Consider the following 19,552-nt stretch of genomic DNA (forward strand, 5'->3'; position numbering starts at 1 on the left):
TCGTGGAATACGAGGTGACTGATGAGGAGGCAAAGGTTCTATTTTTGCTGTATAGATTTCTAAGCATTTAAAATAATTCGGTACTCCGTTTCACAAATATCACAATTCCATGGAAAGGTGACCGGTTGCTACCAAAATCAGGTCCCCTGTCCCCAGTTCCACTTAACCTTTGAGTTTTTGCTTCTTAAGAAAAATGTTGCAAACATACATATTTAGATATCAAATTTCAATATTTTTAACGTACCTTAAAACCATAACAACTCAGTGACTAAAGTAACATTCATGTTTCCTTTGAAGGGATCACAATGTGTATTGATCTGTGGTGGTATGCACTCCCACATTGCCATGGTTACGTACGAAACTATCATAGGACTTTATTAAAATAACTTACTTTTGATTTGTTCAACACTGTGATCCCTGTGGCTGACTTGTGTTAGAGTTGGGAAGATGTTTTCCTAATACGTGCTTTTCTTTAAGGTGGTCATGAAGTTTCAAAAAAATAGATTGATTTCTGTTTATTTGAAAGGCATAGGGACAGAGGCACATGCGCAAAGAGATCTTCTAGTCTTTGACTTACTTTGCAGATGCAACAGCCAGGAAGGAGCCATGCCCATGCCTGGGAATCTTGTCCGGGTGTCCCATATGGGTGGGAGGCAGCACGTAGGCCCCAGCTCTGCCTCCCAGGGTGCACACTCGTGGGAATGTGCAGTAGCGTGGACAGGAGTGGAGCTGGGTCTCACATGCCTAGTGTGCTGCTTTTTATGAAATGTCCTAAGAACTGTGCAATATTTGTGCAACCAAGAAAGTCAACCTCTTCTCTTGTTCTGAAATCAATTGCTGTCCTGAGCCCAAGCTTTTTGTCATCTTAGACATTTCTTGGAGTTTATGACTTTGTGTTTTCTTCAATAATCATTTGTACCCTTGTTTGTTATATAATTCAAGTGATAGCATTTGAATAATACATCCTCCAGAGTACCAAGAACTACTGGTTGACATTGAAATATTTGCTGTTCAATAATAGCTTTCCTAAGGCTGAGGTGTATTTCATATGAGCTTTCTTTGCTCCTCATAGCTTACTGTAGCAAAAATGACATTTTTAAAGATTAGTTATTTTATTTGAAAGAGACACACACACAGTCTCTCTCTCTCTCTCTCTCTCTCTCTCTCTCTCTCTCTCTCTCTCTCTCTCTCTCTCTCTCAGATATCTTCTGTCTGTTGGTTCACTGCTCCAAATACCCAGAGCAGCTGGGATTGAGCCTGGCCAAAGACAGGAGACAGGAACTGCACCTGCATCTCACAGAGACTGGTAGGAAGCTGCCTTCCCAGTGGCATTAGCAGGGAACTGGATTGGAAATGCAGAGTAATCAGAACTCAAACTAGCATCTCTAACGCGGACATCCCAAGCAGCTCCCTACCCCACTGCCCTACAACATCTGCCTCCAAAACGCCTATTTCAGGAAGAGGTGCTAAACTCAAAACAGGCCCCTGTCTCCACCAATGAACTTTTTATAAAAGCATGAAGCCTTCTAAAGGTAATTTTGGTCCTTTGTCATAGTGGAGGCGTTTTTCAGGCAGAGCGAGTTAAGGGCCTTTGTGAGACTAAGAGAGGGTTCTGATTCATCGTGGACTTTTTTGGGAACAGGCATAGAGAGAATGGGCAAAGAAGCAACTTGAACTTATGGTTTTAATCTCAAGTGTTTGAGTCCTGTAAGTTTCCTAGAGGATAATATTTTAATGGTATCAGATCAAATTAAACTGAGTGGAGACTGTGTCGAACAAACGGCAGACAATTAACAGAGCCATACGAAATCAATGACATTGCTTTTTAATCAGATTTCCCGTCAGCTGGTTTTTACTACACATGAATGTATTTTTATAAGGCAAGTATATAAATAGTTAGGAATTGTATACAGAGGTATGGCTTTTGAGGATACATCTGTACGGTTTCAAGAGTAAGTCCCAGTTCCGCAGAATCTTGCTATTAATAACAGCTACATTTGAGAAAAATGACTCAGGGATTTTTGCTAATGAGCTGCAGAATGCACAGGCTCAGTTCAGGATGGCTCCGGGAGGCAGCCCTGAGCGCCCCCAGAAATAATGATGGGATTCAAGTCCAAAGGAAGTGGCATGCTGCATATCTGTCAAGTGTTAATACTCCTAAGTGAACGGTTTTCATTCTTTTGTGGCTGCAGTGTTTTCTGTTGCTAACATTCATCAATCTAGGAGGCAGTAGTTGTTTTTAGCTTTTTTTTTTTTGTCCTACTTCAAAGCAATTGCAATAGCCTTAAGGAAGTCAGGGCAAGACTGGGAGCAGAGATGATCAGCCTGGCCATTGATGGGGAAGCTTCACTTTCCCTCTCCTAATTTCACAGTTCCTGTTACGTTTCTGTCTCTGGGGATATGATGGCCAGTAAGGCCTTATCCTGTTGGGAAAAATCTTGGATTAGCTAATGTATTATTTAGGAAGTCTTGGAAACAGAGAGAAAAGTGAGTTTGTGTTGTTAAAAGTCAAGCTAATGGTTACATGTGATGGGGAGGGATGGAGGGGAGTAAAAAGATGGAATACAAAGCAGTGTTCTAACTATTTCTGGACGGAGTGTTGCTTACTTGTCTGCCTATTTGTGTGTATGTGTGTGTGTGTGTGTGTGTGTGTGTGTGTGTATGCACGCACTTTGCATGTTCATTGAACCACATGTATGGGATTTGTCTGTACTTGCCTGAATTTCTAATTTCTCAAAAGTTCCATAAAATGGGAAACAGACATAGAAAAGCATTGACTGGGGATTGGTATGGCTCTAAAGTTCAGTGTGTGAAGACTTGGTGCGCCAAATTTTAGGTGAATGGCCGATGGATCAGGTGAATGCTAATGGCTGGTGGGTTAACGGTAGAGAATTCCTCCAGTTGTGGTTCTGTGTGCTGGGGCCAGCAGGAAGCATCGCAGTGCTTGAAGTCACAGGGATGAGGCCATGATCAAAGTGTGGGGTTTGGTGAAGGACTGTGGGTCCTGAAGGAGGGTGCTTTGTGCGTCTCTGCCCTCCACTTCCTCGTGGTATTGTTCTACCTCTATCCTCTGAACACACACACACACACACACACACACACACACACACAAAACACCCCTCTGAGCAGCAGGGCTTTCTGATTCTGGTCCATGAAGTTCCAAACTTGTGAACCCAAATAAATCCCCATCACATACAGTGACTTGGAGTAACTCTTCCTTTCCTTTAGCTACCACGTTTCCTCAGCTTAATGCCTCAAGTCAGTACCATCTCCACCTAGATTCCATATGCTGCCCGATCTGTAAATCTCTAAATCTTGAACCAGAGAATGGCTTAAGCCAGAGTCTTCGGCTCCCAGCGTCCACCCTTCAATCTGTGCCTGCTATGACAGCTTTGGACTCTGTGATTTTCTGGCAATTCTTTGCTTGGAATACTTTCTCCTGGTTTGGCTGTTATAACAACATGTTCTGCTGTTTCTTGGTTATTACATGATTCTTTCTCAGCCTTATTGTCTGGATAACATGCATCACGCTGCTTTGTGTCTCAGCTCCAGTTCTCTCCTCTCCCTGCTTCCTCCAATGTACAGTGTTTTGCAGGGCTCTAGTCTGTGTTTGCCCTTTCTTTCTGTTTGTTCCTTTCTTTTCTTTCTTTCTTCCCTTCCCTTCCCTTTTCCCCCCTTCCTCTCTTTCTCTCCCTTTCTCCTCCTTTCTCTCTTGATTTATCAATTTTTTTTTGATAAACAGATTTAAACAGAAAAGGAGAGACAGGAAAGCCTTTAATGTGCTGGCTTACTCCAGTACAGTGGCCACAATGTCAGGAGCTGAGCTGATCCAAACCAGGGAATGAACAAAGGAGTCCATATGGGATCCTGGTGCTTGAGGGGGAGAATTAATCAATTGTGCCATTGCATTGGGTCCTCCATGCTGGCCCAGTCCATGGTTTGATTTTGTTTTTCCCCTACAAATGTTACAATCTGCTAACCGTTAACTTGTTTGGATTTCCCACGTGGATGGCAAGGTCCACACTACTTTGGCCAGTCACCTGCACCCTCCCAAGTTCCTTCCACATGATTCTACAATCAGAAGCTGAAACTGAAACTGCAACCCAGGTATTCCAGTGCTGGACACTGGCGCTTCTTCAGCATTTTAAACAGCTGGCTAAAACACCTGTGCCAGGGACTGGCGCTGTGTAAATGCAGACCACGGAGTCTCAGATGTTGAAGACTCAGCATCATAAAAGAATTGAGTTCCCCCAAGTTATCTATGCAATATGAATTTAAGCAGAATTTTTAAAATGATACTACTTCTGTGTTTTTTGTTAAAAAAAAAGATGAACACAGTTGTTTACATGAAAGGAACAATGTACACACGTTACTCATCAAATATTAAAGTACATTATAAAATCATAATAATGAATAGTGTGACACAGTGCCAAATAGAAACTTCTAGCCACAAATAAGGTTTTAAAATGTACAGACAGAAACTAATGCACGTGGAAATTCAATGTTCAGAGTCACAGCTTCCTGCTGTGATGCCAAGAAAGGCAGTAGGCTTCCGTCCACGTACTAGGGTCCTTGCTGTCCCCTTGGGAGGCCCGCCTGGAGTTCCTGGCTCCTGGCTTCAGCCTGGCCCAGAGCTGGCTCTTGCAGCCATTTGTAGGGTGGACAAGTAAATGGAAGATCTTTCTTTCTTCCTCTTTTTCCATCTCTCCTTCAACCTCCCTCCCTCTCCTTCTCTCTCTTGGTCTGTCTTTAGAAAAAAAAATACATGTGTTTCAAAAAGAAATTAGATTAAAACTGTTTTTGTTTTTCTTTTTTTTTGGACAATACTGGTAGATGCCACCCCCCCCCCCACTGTACTTTGACTTTTAAATATCTGCAATTCTCTTTCCTTCACAAATTTCTTAAAATTTGACAGTGTGGGTTTGTAGAATAAAATGATGACTCTCTCATTCCTTAAATACAGAAAAATGGCCCTTGTTTTCAGCCTTGAAACTTAAGCATTGCAAATCTTAATATCGTTAGTATATCAGTTCCATCTAAAGTTCCCTATAGATTCAATGTAATCTTTACTAAAATCCCAACAATTATTTTTTTTTCCCCTCAGAAGTAGAATAAACACATCCTGACATTCATATGGAATCTTAAAGGGGTGCAGATGTCTAAGACCAATTTAAAAATGAAGTTGGAGGTCAAACTCTTCTTGTTTTCAAAAGTTACTGTAAAGTTACAATCATCAGAACTATGGTCCTGGCATAAAAGCAGACAGGCATGTAGTCCGCTTCAACATAAAGAGCAGAGAAATGAAACCTTGTATACATGATCATGGGATCTCCAACAAAGCTTCCAAGACCATGACAAAGAGTGAGCGTTTTAACAAAGTGGCGAGGAATGTGTGCTGTTGGCATCTACCTCACCTGGAAGACACAGCCAAGACTCTAATTTCCTTCTCCAGCCTCGTCTTGCCGCCCTCTGAATTCTCATAGTACTTGCTTTGCATCTCTTGATTTGTATTGTTTTGATAAGATATTCAGATATTGATGTTTCATTATATTTTACTTCTTATTTTTTATCAGTATTTTACTTCATTTTTTTTTTTTGGAATAGCAGAGGGAAGAGGTTGTGCCAGGTTGATACTCAGTCTGTGTGTCCTGAGTGGGTGATGGGCCATTCATTATCTATTATCTTTGTTGGTGCACATTGGCAGGAAACTGGAATGGAGAACAGAGCTGAGCTTGAACCAGGCATTTCCTGTATGACACGTGGCCATACCAGATGGTATCACCAACCCTGCGCCAGACACATGATACATGATACATGATACATGATACAAATGCCATGATACATTTCAAACTCTTTGTGAGCCACATGTAAAAGTACTTTATTTTGTCATATCCCACATTCAGGTTTTTTCATCAATATCCACTCTGCATGTAAACCAGAATCCTTAAAATTCATACAGTATCTAGTAAGTGAAATATCTGAATGTGCCAAAAAAAAAAAAACCAACAAAAAAAACCTTACTATTCGAGATCTCATGTGGTGATTGACTAATTTCTGAATATGAAGAAATCTGCACAGGAGGACCAGATAGTGCCAGTTTGATAGACAGCTTCTGTTCTCCCATGTCTCCCCTGGTGTCGGGTGGTGATGCTTTGGCCTTGGTTTTTCCATGAGAAGCGTCCTATGATGTGGAGGGTAGGAGAGCCCCTTATTGCACACTGCCCTCTGCTGAGCCAGCAGGGCACGCCGGGAGGGGGCGGGGATGCAGTCAAGAGCACAGCTCTCTCTGTGCCCAGGGTGCCAGCAAGTGCCAATGAATGATGTCATGCTTTGTGATGTGATCACTTCTCTCAATTGTGTGTTCCCCTGAGTCTAACCCATTCTTTCCGTGCAGGCCATCAAACAGCCATCAGTTGGTAACATTTTCCTTTTCACACAGCCAGAAATAGGTCTAGAATAGTTATAATGAGCTGCACTAACCCAAGCTTTTTTTTTTTTTAAATAGTATTATTAGTCCCACCATCACATTTCCTTGAATCTTCAAATATTCCCAAATCACTGTATGAAATCAGTAGGTTAAAAAAAAAAAAAACTCTGCTCAGTTTTTAGAGAAACTGGGCTTCTTGTAATGGACATGCTTAATTCCCGAGTAGTCATATAAACAAATTCTATTTCACATATAAAAACATGGAACTTTTTTGTTCTTGGAGAGACTAGGCTAAAAACCAAATTACTAGTCTAGTAACATTAGACGTGCTATTTGGTTTGGAAGGACCACAAGTATGTCTGGTGTTGACCATATTCAGCGTGCCGTGTTGCTGGGTGAGGTTGCCCACTTACTCATTCTCACCTGGTAGAACCCCATCCGTGGCTGAATCCATGATGATGTTTCAGGGTAGATCGGGTACTCCTCAGACTTTACATCCCAGCAGGAATACCAACAATCCAATGCCCAGTGGGCCATTTCATTGGCATCTGTATTCAGCTCCGTCGGCTGTTTGTAATTTTCTTATCCTATTGCCTGCACGTTTATTCCTTTGTTATGCTATTCCTAACTCCAGGGAACTGCACTCTGTAAGAATGACGCTAGTAAATGGATGATTTTTGAGAGTTTTGTTTGTGAAACAAGAAAGAAAATACTTGTAGAAAAAGAGAATCAGAACCTTTTTTTTTTTTTAAGTCTACAACTTCTTTAAGTTCACACTTATAGTAAAAACCCTTCTCAGTTGACACAAATAAATCTGTGATGGAAGTACCCTGGGACACAGCAGACGGAGTTCAAATTCATGGGTCCCTTCCACCACTAGGGAAGACCCAGATAGAGTCCCTAGCTCATGGCTTCAGCCTGGCCCAGCCAAGAGAGCAAACCAGTGGATCAAAGGAATCTCTCAGTCAAGTAAAAATAAACTTTCATAACTTGACAGTTTCTTTACAATGTTTCTGTCCAGTTGTCTTCTTATTAATTTGGTACATTTCTTTGTATATTGCCTATATTAAAGTGTCTTTTAAAAAATTTTTAAGATTTATTTATTTTTATTGCAAAGTCAGATACAGAGAGCAGGAGAGACAGAGAGGAAGATCTTATGTCCAATGATTCACTCCCCAAGTGACCACAATGGCTGGAGCTGAGCTGATCCAAAGCCAGGAGACAGCAGCTCTTCTGGGTCTCCCACGTGGGTGCAAGATCCCAAGACTTTGGGCCATTCTTGACTGCTTTCCCAGGCCACAAGCAGGGAGCTGGATGGCAATCGGGGCTGCCGGGATTAGAACCGGTGCCCATATGGGATCCTGGTGAGTTCAAGGCAAGGACTTCAGCTGCTAGGCTACTGTCCCAGGCCCAAAATATTGTCTTTCAATCTGTAGTGTCTCATATTTACAATTTTGATTACAGTATCTTTTTCACTTAAGTTTTATATAATCATATCTCTTATGGCTTAAATGTTTTTATCACTTGCTTAATTTTCCCCAAATCTGAAGTAATCCAAATGGCCTCTTAATTTTTTTCCAAGTGTCTTGGTAGTTTTTCAAGTTATATTTGTATTTTTATGGTGCCTGTACTTTTATTGTTGGTTATACTGTGTGGCTGGCATTGAACTTTATTTCTGATATCACAGTTGTAAAATAGTTTATCAGGATAGTGGTGGTTGGCTGGTGGGACACAGTTGTTAAATGCCATCCTATGAGTATCAACTTTCGTTAGCTTCCTGTTTGCTTTCCGTGTTTGGGAGGGAAATAAACCCTAGATAATGTTGGACAGTATCAAAACTGTTTCTAAGAGACGTTAGCCTGTGCATGAATAGTTCCTGTGAGAGTATATGTGTGTTTGCACACATACGTGTTTGAGTGCATGCATGTGTGTTAATCTGTATTGTTGAACTATGAAGAGCAGAGGGGAAAGTAATAAGGGAGTAGGATAGAAACAGCTGGCCTAAAACCCAACTTTTAGATCAAATATGATTATTTTGCCATTTTTACAGGGTGGGGTGCCAGTGCCCGGGGCTTTGAAAAGAATCAGAGCTTTCTTGTTGCATGGAAGGCTAATCTTACCAAAATAACCCACTTTCATCAAAACTTTGAAACTTTGAGCTGCAAAGCAACTCATATTATCATCCATAGCTTTGTAAAATCAAAACGTAATTTTTTCCATATATTCTTTTTTATGTAGTGGAAAGTTTACTAAGACGAAAGCTTTTTGACTCGTAATCCTAATTTTCTGAAATTGTTTACACTGGAAATTCAGTAAACTGTTTTTTTACTTATTGCTCATTTATTTTACTTTCAAATAAGGAGCCCATCTGTGGGATGGTCTCTGCAGATTTGGTGCTTCAACATGAGTAACAGATCCCTGGATTTGGAGAGCAGTTAAAACACAACTGCAGAAAATGTCTTCTGAATCACCGTTCTATTTCTGTTGACATCATACATTAAAGAGTAATCTTGAGCCTTTGCATATCAATCATGCATGCAATATGTATTTAATATCACTCTTCGGGCAGTAGTGTCTTCAGCCAACCTTTGGGTTCAGTTTTTGATGTTTCAGTTCTCTTCAACCGATAAGAAGTTCAGGACAGTATAATCAGAAGAGGGAATCAAGAGGAAGTGAGTGGGAGAGACTGCACGGATGTAAACTTTTATGGTAGCATATTGTGATCATTGTTCTATTATTAGTTATTGATACCTAATTTATAAATGAAGATTTATCAAAGTTGTGTGTGTATACACGTAGCTTTTTGAGTAGTTCCAGGCATCTGTCAGGGTATCTGGCCACATATCCTAGGAATGGCAGTATATGTGTTGTAGTTTATACCAGTGCTCCTGTAGGTACTTGTTATTTGATTAATTCCCAGGAAGTATTCATTGCTGGCTCACATGGTTACGATTCATTTAGCTTTATAGGAAAATGTCAAATTCTCCTCCAAAGCAATTGTACTGTTTTTGCTCTTTTATCATCCCTGAGAACAGGTCCCTGTTGCTTTCCATCATTGCTAGCATCTGCTGGTAACAGTATTTTGGACTTTGCGCATCCTAAAAGTGGTGTAGTTAGCGATATCTCACGATTTCTTTAGTAGGTGATTCCACAGTGAAATGTGATAGCTTCATGTACTTACACATCACGTGTACAGCATCTTTGATGAGCAGCTTGTTTAGGTCTTCTTCTCAATCTAAAAAAGTGATTGATTTCTTATCAGTAAAAATTTAATCATTTTACATACTTGAAAAGCCAAATGAGACCATGTTTATCTGCAGCCTCCTTGGCTGAACCAGAACGAGATCAACAGACAAGACTTCATGGGAATTTCGGTGTCGATAGCAAAAACCCAAGTTGTTGAGCTATGTGTTAACAGGAAGTTGGAATGAGGAGCTGAGCTGGAACTTGCACCCAGGCACTGTGGTTTTGGAGATGAGTGTCACAGTGGCATCTCAACGGCCAGGCCGGATGCTTGGGCCTGGTTTCTTACTGCCAACTTTCGAGAATAGTTTTTTGTGTAACAGTCCTTTGCCATAAATGTCTTCCAAAAATATTTTCTTCCTGTCTGGGGCTATCTTCTTATTCTCTTGGTAATGTGTTATATAGAATAGATATTTTAAAATTTTTAATGAAATCTGGGTTGTGTTGAATCCATAGATCAACGTAGGAAGAACTTCCATCTTGACAATATTGAATTTTCCTCCGCATGACTGTGGAATAGCCTTCAATTTATTCAGTTATTTGAAATCTTTCGCTGAGTTTTTTTTTTTTTTTTTTGGTTTGGTTTTACGTTTTGTTATATTTAAATCTGAACATTTGTTTTCAGACAGTGCTAATATAAACAGTAAAGCTTTCAAATTTTAAACTCCATTTTTCATTTTGGTGTATGAAAAAGGATTGATTTTTGTGTATTAACCTGGTATCTTGTAACTATGTTATACTCACTTTTAGTTCAATGATTTTTGTGTGTGTGATTTTTCTGGAATCTTCTACTCAGATAAATATATCAGCTGCAAACATTGAGAGTTTTTAATATATTCTCTCCATATATTATTGCTATAATCCCCTTTCCTTTCCAATCTTATTGTGTCAGCTAATAATTGAACTGACATATTGGAAAGCAGCAATGAGAGGGAACATTGTAACTTTCTTCCTAACTTTTAGAAATCTTAGAGTTTCACCGTAAGTATGGTGTTATTTGGAGGAGCCCGATGATGCAATAAATCAAAACATAGGAAGATTACTTAAAAATATAGCTCCAGAAAACGAGAAATATCTCAACTGGCCAATTGCATTGTAGAACGGAAGAAAAGGAAAGATATAGGAAATCATGAAGGAGGCTAAGCAAATGGACAATAAAACAAAGTAGGAAAGTAGAGTTACTTTGCTTTCTAGTTGGGCTGACATAGTACCATCCGGGGACATGAAGAATATCGAAAAAAGAGAGGTTTGAAGTGGGCAAAATGATGTGTTTCTTTCAGCTTTGCTAATTGGTCTTCCCTATCAAGTAGTAGCATCTATGAACATAACACCATAACTATAGGATTTGAGGCTTGGAGAGTTATTCTGAATCAAATGTGTAAATTCCAGTCTCCCTATTCTGTTTGGCATTGTTTCCTGCAAAAAAAAAAAAAATGCAATGAGAATTAAAAGTCGCTTTAGAAACATATTCAGTTTTAATTTTTATATAGGAAAAAGTAGGGTAGAAAGGAACATGGTTTTTTTTCTTAAGATATATTTATTTCTATTTTCACAAAAGACATTAAGTGTTGTGGATAGAAAAATAAAATAATCCATGCCTTTATGTAACTTAAAATATATTGGGCCAGAGATTAAGCCAAGTCATTACAATGCATTTAAGAATGGATATCATCCACAAAAGAAAAATATCATGTTTTCTCTGATCCGTGATAATTACTACCAAGAGTACAAAAAAATGTATTCTACGTGAGCAAGACTGACATATTCAGATTTGAGTATCATTTGCAGCCTTTGTTTATACTCTTGAGGAATAGTAGGGTTTTTTTTTTTCTACTTGCAATGTGTTGAAATCTTTACTTAATGGAGTGTTAAGCCTGTGATGGCAACATGACACAAAAGTATGCCATTGTAAACATTAAAAAAAAGAAGAAGAAAGAAGGAAAGGGGAGGGTGGGTGGGAACTGTCACTACGCTCCTAAATTGGTATTGTGGAAAACATGAAATTTGTTCACTTTATATAAGTCAGTTCAGTTATAAAAAAATGAATGGCTATAGTAACAGCACGAATGATATGTGCTGAGGCCTCGGAGAATAGGTAACTAAAATTGTCTGGAGGTTTCAGATGAGATTTTACAGGGCAGATGAATGTATAGTAAGCCTACGGCGTACACTCACAGCAGCTGCCTAGAAGAAAAGGAGAAAATTATGCTTGAAAGAGGACATAGAGTGTTCATGAAACAAACAGGTGATTCTTCAGGCATGGAGACATTTACAAGAGGCGTCATTTGTGAGATTTCCCTTGCAGCAGGGTTCCTTAGCTGGCTGCAGGTGGCAGAGGTAGTACAGTCTTACCACTTTTATGATCTGGCCAGATACGGAGGCTTTCATTCCAAATGCCCCTCTTTTCCCAGGGGAGTCTGCTTCTGGTGAATGAGAGAAAGGAGGATGCAAATATCTGATCATGTCAACAGGATGCAAGGCAGCGCTGACAGACATATTTGTTTAAGGACATCCTGGTACGTTGGCTAAGGCTCCACTGTGCCTGCCTGGCTGCCCTGGCCTGTTTCCCTTTCCATCAAAGATCTGACCCCTGGGAAACATCTTGTACCTGAAACTGCCTCAGCTCCGGCTTCCTGAGTACATAATCCGTGAGGCTTAGGAACAGGTCTGGTTCAAGTGAGTAGGTGGTAAGATGGGAACTGGGTCTGAGCCACTCGTTGGCCGCTGATAACGAAAATCTTACCAGGTAGCCACTGGCACACGGGAGGAGTCCAGTCGTTAAAATGTTGACTGCTGGTGAATTGGCCAAATGGATCGAATAAATAGATATTTGAAATTTATGGGAAGTAAAGCAGCAGTAAAGATAACCAGATTGGATGGCTGTTGCTGTGCAACCTCGATGCTGGAAAGAAAAGTAATGAACAAATGAGTGTGCAAAACAAGACACTTTGATGCTAGCAGACTTCTTAGATTGCATAAAAAGAAATTGGTGTTTGCTGCAATGGGAGACTGAAAGAAGTGGAGGATTAATAGCAGGATTTACATTCAGAGCATGGGAATTTCAAAGATGGTCAAATGCCAATAAAAGCAGACTGTCAATAACAAGAAGAGGTGAACTACTAGGCTTGAAGGTGGGTGAAGGGAATAGAAAGCTTAGCACAATGGATATGCTGGAATGAATTCATTGCCATATGGCTGGAAGACCGTACAGTAAATATGTTTCCTAGGCACGACTGGAGAACACACAGTTTACCAAGGTCGTAAGATGAACGAGCTGCTAAGAGGAGCACCCACAGCACCATACAATCATTTAGACCAGTGTTGTCAGTTAGAAGACGTTCTAGAACTTGACTCACTGGTAGCAAAGGAGATGTCAAAACATATGAAACAGAGACCAAGCAGTGGACCTTAACTGCCACGAGTCAGATTTTATTTAAATGGTCAATAAGGTCATAAGTGGCAGCCAAGAGTCATAGCATTATTAGGAAGATGAATAGACTATGACAATTCTATGAACAAAATAGACAGTGACAACTGAATCAACAGAAGAAATCAAGCACAGATAAAGGAGAAGCTGAAGTTGACCATTGCAGTCAAGATTCATGATTGCATTTTATTTCTGCACTCAAGTGCCCAAAGCAATTTTCTAACCCACTCACTGAATCCACTCACTGGAATGATTTGGTCTTCATGGAGGTGGAGCATGGGATGCCATGGCAACGTGACTGGTCATGATTCCTGCAATGTTCTCAATGGGACTGGAAGCCATTTTCTTAGGAAATGTGCACCCCAAACGTTTCCAGCGTTTGGTTGATGTTGGTACCAGGAGACCTACTGCATCATCATGGAGCCCACAGCACACGAAAGGCAGCTAACAGAGGGAGGTCTGGTGTGGCTCCTGCAGAAATTCAATGGCTCCTGAAGGATGACTGTAAACTTCCTCCAGCTGAGCCATGTGGCTACCTTCATGACAGTTTGCAGGATGTGGTATTTGTTTTAATTAATCCACTTTGTCAGCACCAAACCAACATGGCCTCAGGTACACAATATGAGGCTGCGGGTGTGGTAAATGAATTACTTTCCATTCCACTCAGATTACTGGAGTATAAACCACTCAGTGCACATTCTCATGCAAAGAATAAAATATTTTAGCACAGCAGTAGCAGGTATGAAGTAGACAAAGGAGATCCAAAGAATTTAATAGAATTCTATGTGGAAAAGCCAATGGTTGGTCCCTGGGTGCCACTTTCTTCCTTTGGAATAGGATTCTCACTCTAAATAGGCCGCCAAGATGTCCAACCAATGAGGACATTTGCCAACTTCCCTTGCAGGTAGATATGGCTTTGGACAACTTTGTGTGTCAGGTGTCCAGGGAGCTGCTAGATCACACTACGTTTTCATGGGATCATCTAAGCAGGAATGATGAATGCAATTTGGGTAGGCCTGTGGAGTGCATTCACACAGACTGTGAAGGAAGATTTCATGTGAAAGCCGTCTGTGGATCCAGAATCACTTACATTAAGGGACAGAGTTTGTGATGAATGGGAACAATCACTCATGGAGGATGGCTAAATCAGAATGAGCAGAAAAGACGGAAACCCGAAGACTAACTTCCTTCAAGTCCAGGGTCCAGGAAAAAGGTGGCGAACTGGATAGAGTGGTCTGATGAATCGTATGGAATAGATTTCCCAATAGATTTGATGGGAAATGATCTTCTATAGACCATGGTATGAAGTCTCAAAGCATGTGAATTTTAGTAAATACATGTAATGGAAAGTTAGATATATCTTAGAAGTTGTCATTTTAAAGCATATTGACGTCACACCACATAAAGTTAACAAAGAATATTGTTATTGTTGAGACTGGGGAAAGGCACCTGCACAGAGAGGAAGACTGTACTGCGTTTTCTCAGAAAGCAAATAGCATGGCATTGTTCATATTCCTGATAACAGGGTTCAGCATTAGTCCAATCTACTCAGAATCTGATGATCAAATATTTCCATAAGAGCTTAGATTTTGGAAATATTTTAGAAATCTAATTTTGCTTAAAATAACTTCATTAAACTAGAAGGTAATTATATTGTCATTTAATCTCTAGTGAGGGCATTATTAACATTTGTAAGTTTGGGTTGGAAAGTATCAGGAAAATTGTTACGTGATACTGAGATTTAAGATGTACATCTTAAGAAAATATTCTGACAATTGTACCATGGAAGTCAACACTTACAATTGAACATTAGGTGAAAGAAAGAAATGCCTTAATTCTTAATGAATTCCCTTCTCAAAATGGCATTGGCCTTGAGACTTTTTATCAGGGGCAGATCTATACACTTCAGGTTAAATATAGTCTGACTTTAAGACCTTCTCACTACAGCTTCAAGTTTATAAGAAATACTATTTTTAAAAAAATTTTTTTAAAGATTTATTTTTTAAATTTTGATTGGAAAGGCGGATATACAGAGAGGAGAGACAGAGAGGAAGATCTTCCGTCCGATGATTCACACCCCAAGTGAGAGCAACGGCCGATGCTATGCTGATCCGAAGCCAGGAGCCTCTTCCGGGTCTCCCATGAGGGTGCAGGGTCCTTGACTGCTTTCCTGGGCTACAGGCAGGGAGCTGGAAGGGAAGCGGGGCTGCCAGGATTAGAACCGGCACCCATATGGGATCCCGGGCGTGCAAGGTGAGGACCTTAACCACTGTGCCACCGCGCCGGGCCCAAGAAATACTATTTTAAAAATTTGACTAGAAGCTTACTTATATTTTAAATTCTAAGCCAATACTCCTAAACTGATGATATGGTAATTACACAGGCAGAGTTAGTTTGTAATAAGAATACATTTCTTTCAGATGTTTAGACCACCATGTTTCTTTACTGTGCTGGGTAAAAATTTGATATAAGGACACAAAATTCTCTTTTCCCATTGGAATAATTTAAAATCCAAAACCTGAAGAAAGAGAAATAACCTTCCACTGTTCCCAGATAATGCTTTGCTTTTTCTGGTCTGCTTAAGAGAATGATCAAATCCTCTGGAATATGCTTCTTGGGGTTCCACTGTGTTCTTTCAGACTCCATTTTTTAAACTTCAGAGTTTTCTCATGATGTGTTAACTTTGTGGTGTACCAAAATCTTGAAAAAGTTTAGTTCAAACTCAATTTATCTTCGTAGTAGCAACTTCTGCATGGCTTTCTGCCCAGAGTATTGCTTGCTACATCTGTAGAAATGGTGGGTTAACTTCTAACGAAGCAATAGCATAATTTAATAAGGACATAAAACCTAACTCATTTTTAGATTTCTTAAATATGCACCGTAAAAGCATTCTCTAGTCAGAGATAGGGCACTTAATTGACCACTGGGAATTAAGTGTGTAATTTAGGTGTCTAAATTGATCCAGAATGTGAAAAAAAAATCCAACATTGGAATGTTTTAATTGCATAGATACAAAAGAGTTTTTAAACTTCTTTTCCTGAAGAAGTCATGAGGAGGAAAGAAACGGAGTGGACGTACATATTTTAATTTACCTATTGTCATTAAATTTTTGAGTTTTTCTGATCGTGACTTCTCTTTCTGCCTTGAGCTTTTTCTTTTAGTTTCTGGGATGCTAATAGAAGCAATCCATGTTTTCAAATGGTGAAGGAGAAATTCTGGCCCTTTCTGAAGTAAAAGATGCAAATCCAAACGTTGACCAGTGATCATTTATAACAGAGTAAGAAGTTAGGGACTGTGCATCCCTTATGGAATGAAGATTTTGTGAGTTCCGTGTGGTAGGCAATTAAAAGGACCAGGAATTGTTTATCTAAAACTTTGAGAGGTTTTATTTATGTTGTTTGTTTGCGGTACTCTTCCACTTCAGTGAAAAAGATAACATGAAAGCTCGATTGCACCCAAATCTGATGGACGTTCTCTCCAAGAAAGTAGCTCATTTCCAGCATGGCTCTGGCACAAAGGGACAGTTCTATAAAATAAACATAAAAGAGAGAATCTCCTATTGGTTGAGACACTTAGGAGAGCAAGGGGCAAAATGAAAAAAAGAAGACTTGATGAAAACCAGTTTAATAAGCAGTAACTGGCACTTGATCCTACAAATGAGAAGCACTGTGGCGATGAAGGATGTTCTAGAACTGATTTGATCAAACCTTCGGGTGCATTTGGGTTATATCCATTTTGTTTGTTTTACTGTCAAACTGTAGTTTGCAAGTTGGCTGGTAAAAGCAACTGCAGTTAGCAGTTTTGCACTGCTCCTCCTGGGAAGGAATAAAGCCCCCTCCCAACTGCCATTGAACAGTTACATTGAGTTGCGCACTTGTTGGCTACATCTGAAAATATTCATACGTTTTGGGGATTGGCGTAGGAATGGGTACTCCCCTCCCCTGTACCTTCCCTGTTCCGGCAAAAAGGTTATGATAATTAATTCTGGCTTAGACCCCTCAGGACTCAACTCTTGAGAAAGGGCTAAGAATGATTGTATGGAATACACCTAGCTGTTACACAGTGATGAAAATTGAAGGTCATTTTTAGGTAGTAGTAACTCCCAGGTCCACCGAAATTCCTTTCTTTCCTTTTTTTTAAAAAATATTTATTCATTTTTATTTGAAAGACAGATTTACAGAGAAGGAGAGACAGAAAGATCTTCCATCCACTGGTTCACACCCCAGGTGGCTGTAACAGCTAGAGCCGAGGTGATCTGCAGCCAGGACCCAGAAACTTCTTCCAGGTCTACCATGTGGGGGAAGGGTCAGGAAGTGGAGCAGCTGGAATAAAATCCAGCACCTGTATAGGATCTTGGCACATGCAAGGCAAGTACTTTAGCTACTAGACTACCACGCTGGGCCCTAAATTTCCTTTTGCTGCTAACACTTCTCCGTCTCCCTTCACACTTTCCAAAATACACTTCTCTAGAGTTTCCTTATCATCTGGTAACCAGTGACAAACATCCTACTCTCAGCAAATTGGAGTGAAAAGCAAAGTTTGAAATAGTTGTAATAAAAACTTTCAATTTGAAATGGGGTGATGAAAACCCCACACAGCAGTCTTTGGTCCCTCTCCTATTCTGTAAGCGGGGGAGTGAGAAATCCTGGCTGGCCCTAGTGTGAGTCTTCCGGGCAGTTGCTGTTTTCATCTCTGTGCGTCCAGTAGCTTATCTGAGATAGTCATTGGGGAAGACGCTTCTTTATCGAATGATTTATTATTTTTTTCAGGGGGCTTTACCAGTTTAGTAACTAATTTGTTTATGAGGCTGGGTGGAAATATTCGAGAATAGTCTGAAGTTTGGCCTGAGATATATTTAATAATCTATTTCCCTTTAAACACCAGGTTTGGGGTCTCTTTGCTTCTTGTTATTCCCATAGGCAAGTAACCAAGACCGGAGATGTTGCCTAGCCCAACATTTTGTATTTTGGAACTTCTCTTTTCCTTCATGTCCTGCCAGTTTGAGATTGGTTTAAAGATCTAAGCTTGATGGTACTTGCACTGGAAATATTTCAAAGATGAACTTGCGCAGGAGAGGGGATAGGCACCAATAATTTATTCCTTGACTTCCATAATGGACATTATGTCTCCAGTTATTTCCATAATGAGCACGACTTTCCCTTTAATTAAACAGAACGTTAAATTTTTCCATTTTGCCATGCTAGGATCATTGGAAGTTTAGACGCTTAGATTTTAAATTTGAAAGGCCATGTCCCTAAGGGGGTAGGCTACAGGACTTGCTAGCTTCTTATAAACTTGACCATGAAACAGTAGGGCCTTTCTCTGAAATAGTTTGTTCAGTCTATGTAGGTGAACACCAATGATGGATTCAGTTTATAATATCCATTATGGTAATTAACAAACCACTGACTTTTCAGAGGAAAACTTACTTTTATGCTTCATCGTGCTAATTAGCAGGATGTCAGGTGTTAATTGGCAGTGATGATATCTGAAGAAGTTACAATGGTTTCGTTAATTGGTGTGCAGCCTTTCAGATTAAATACCAGCAGAATATTCTCAGAGTGTGAATTAAGGATTAGGGTAGTAGCGACCACTGGAAACTTTCGCACTAGCCCTGCCCTTCCCCTGCCCCAATAGCAACCAGAAGAAACTGTTCTACATTTTTCAAACTCTTTTGTAGATTTACCTGGAAAATATGCCCTGCTATTCCTCCTAATGTGAATTTTATACCTTCTTACAGCCTGTTGGCTCATATATGATATCACACATTTTGCCATATGAATTGAAAATTGGAAGGAAATCTTATTTCTTTTTTCTTCCCCACCCTTTTAAAAAAAGAGTTACTTATTTCTATTGGAAAGGCAGGTTTATAGAGAGAAGGGGAGACAGAGAGAAAGATCTTCCATCTGCTGATTTCATTCCTCAGATGACCTGGAGCTGAACAAATATGAAATAGGAAGCAGGAGCTTCTTCCAGATCTCCCACAGGTGCAGGACCCAAGGTTTTGGACCATCCTCTGCTGCTCCTCCAGGCTGCAAGCAGGGAGCTGGATGGGAGGTGGATCAGCTGGGATATGAACTAACACCCATCTGGGATGCCAGAGTTTATAGGTGGAGAATTAGCCAGTTAAGCCCTTGGTATGGTCCCAGGAGATCTCATTTATGTAGGTGACAGCAACAACAAACAAATCAACAATTATTGTTATATCAAAATCGGTACAACTCACTTGCTCTTGTCTGAATGTCTGTGCTTTTCCAAAATTCCTTGTTGAAGCCTAGATTCTAACAGAAAATGGGACCTTTGGGAGGTGGTTAGGTCGAGAAGGCATAACTCAAGAATGGCATGTTGCTTATAAAAAGTAGACCCCCCCCCTTTTTTTCACTGCCCCATCTCTTCTGCCTTGTGAGAATATAACCAGAAGGAATGATTGATTTTTGAAGCAGAAGTCAGGCCTG

This window comes from Ochotona curzoniae, unplaced genomic scaffold, assembly GCF_017591425.1.
Source record: "Ochotona curzoniae isolate NIBS_2020 unplaced genomic scaffold, NIBS_Ocur_1.0 contig_4645, whole genome shotgun sequence".
In the NCBI taxonomy this organism is placed as follows: Eukaryota; Metazoa; Chordata; class Mammalia; order Lagomorpha; family Ochotonidae; genus Ochotona; species Ochotona curzoniae.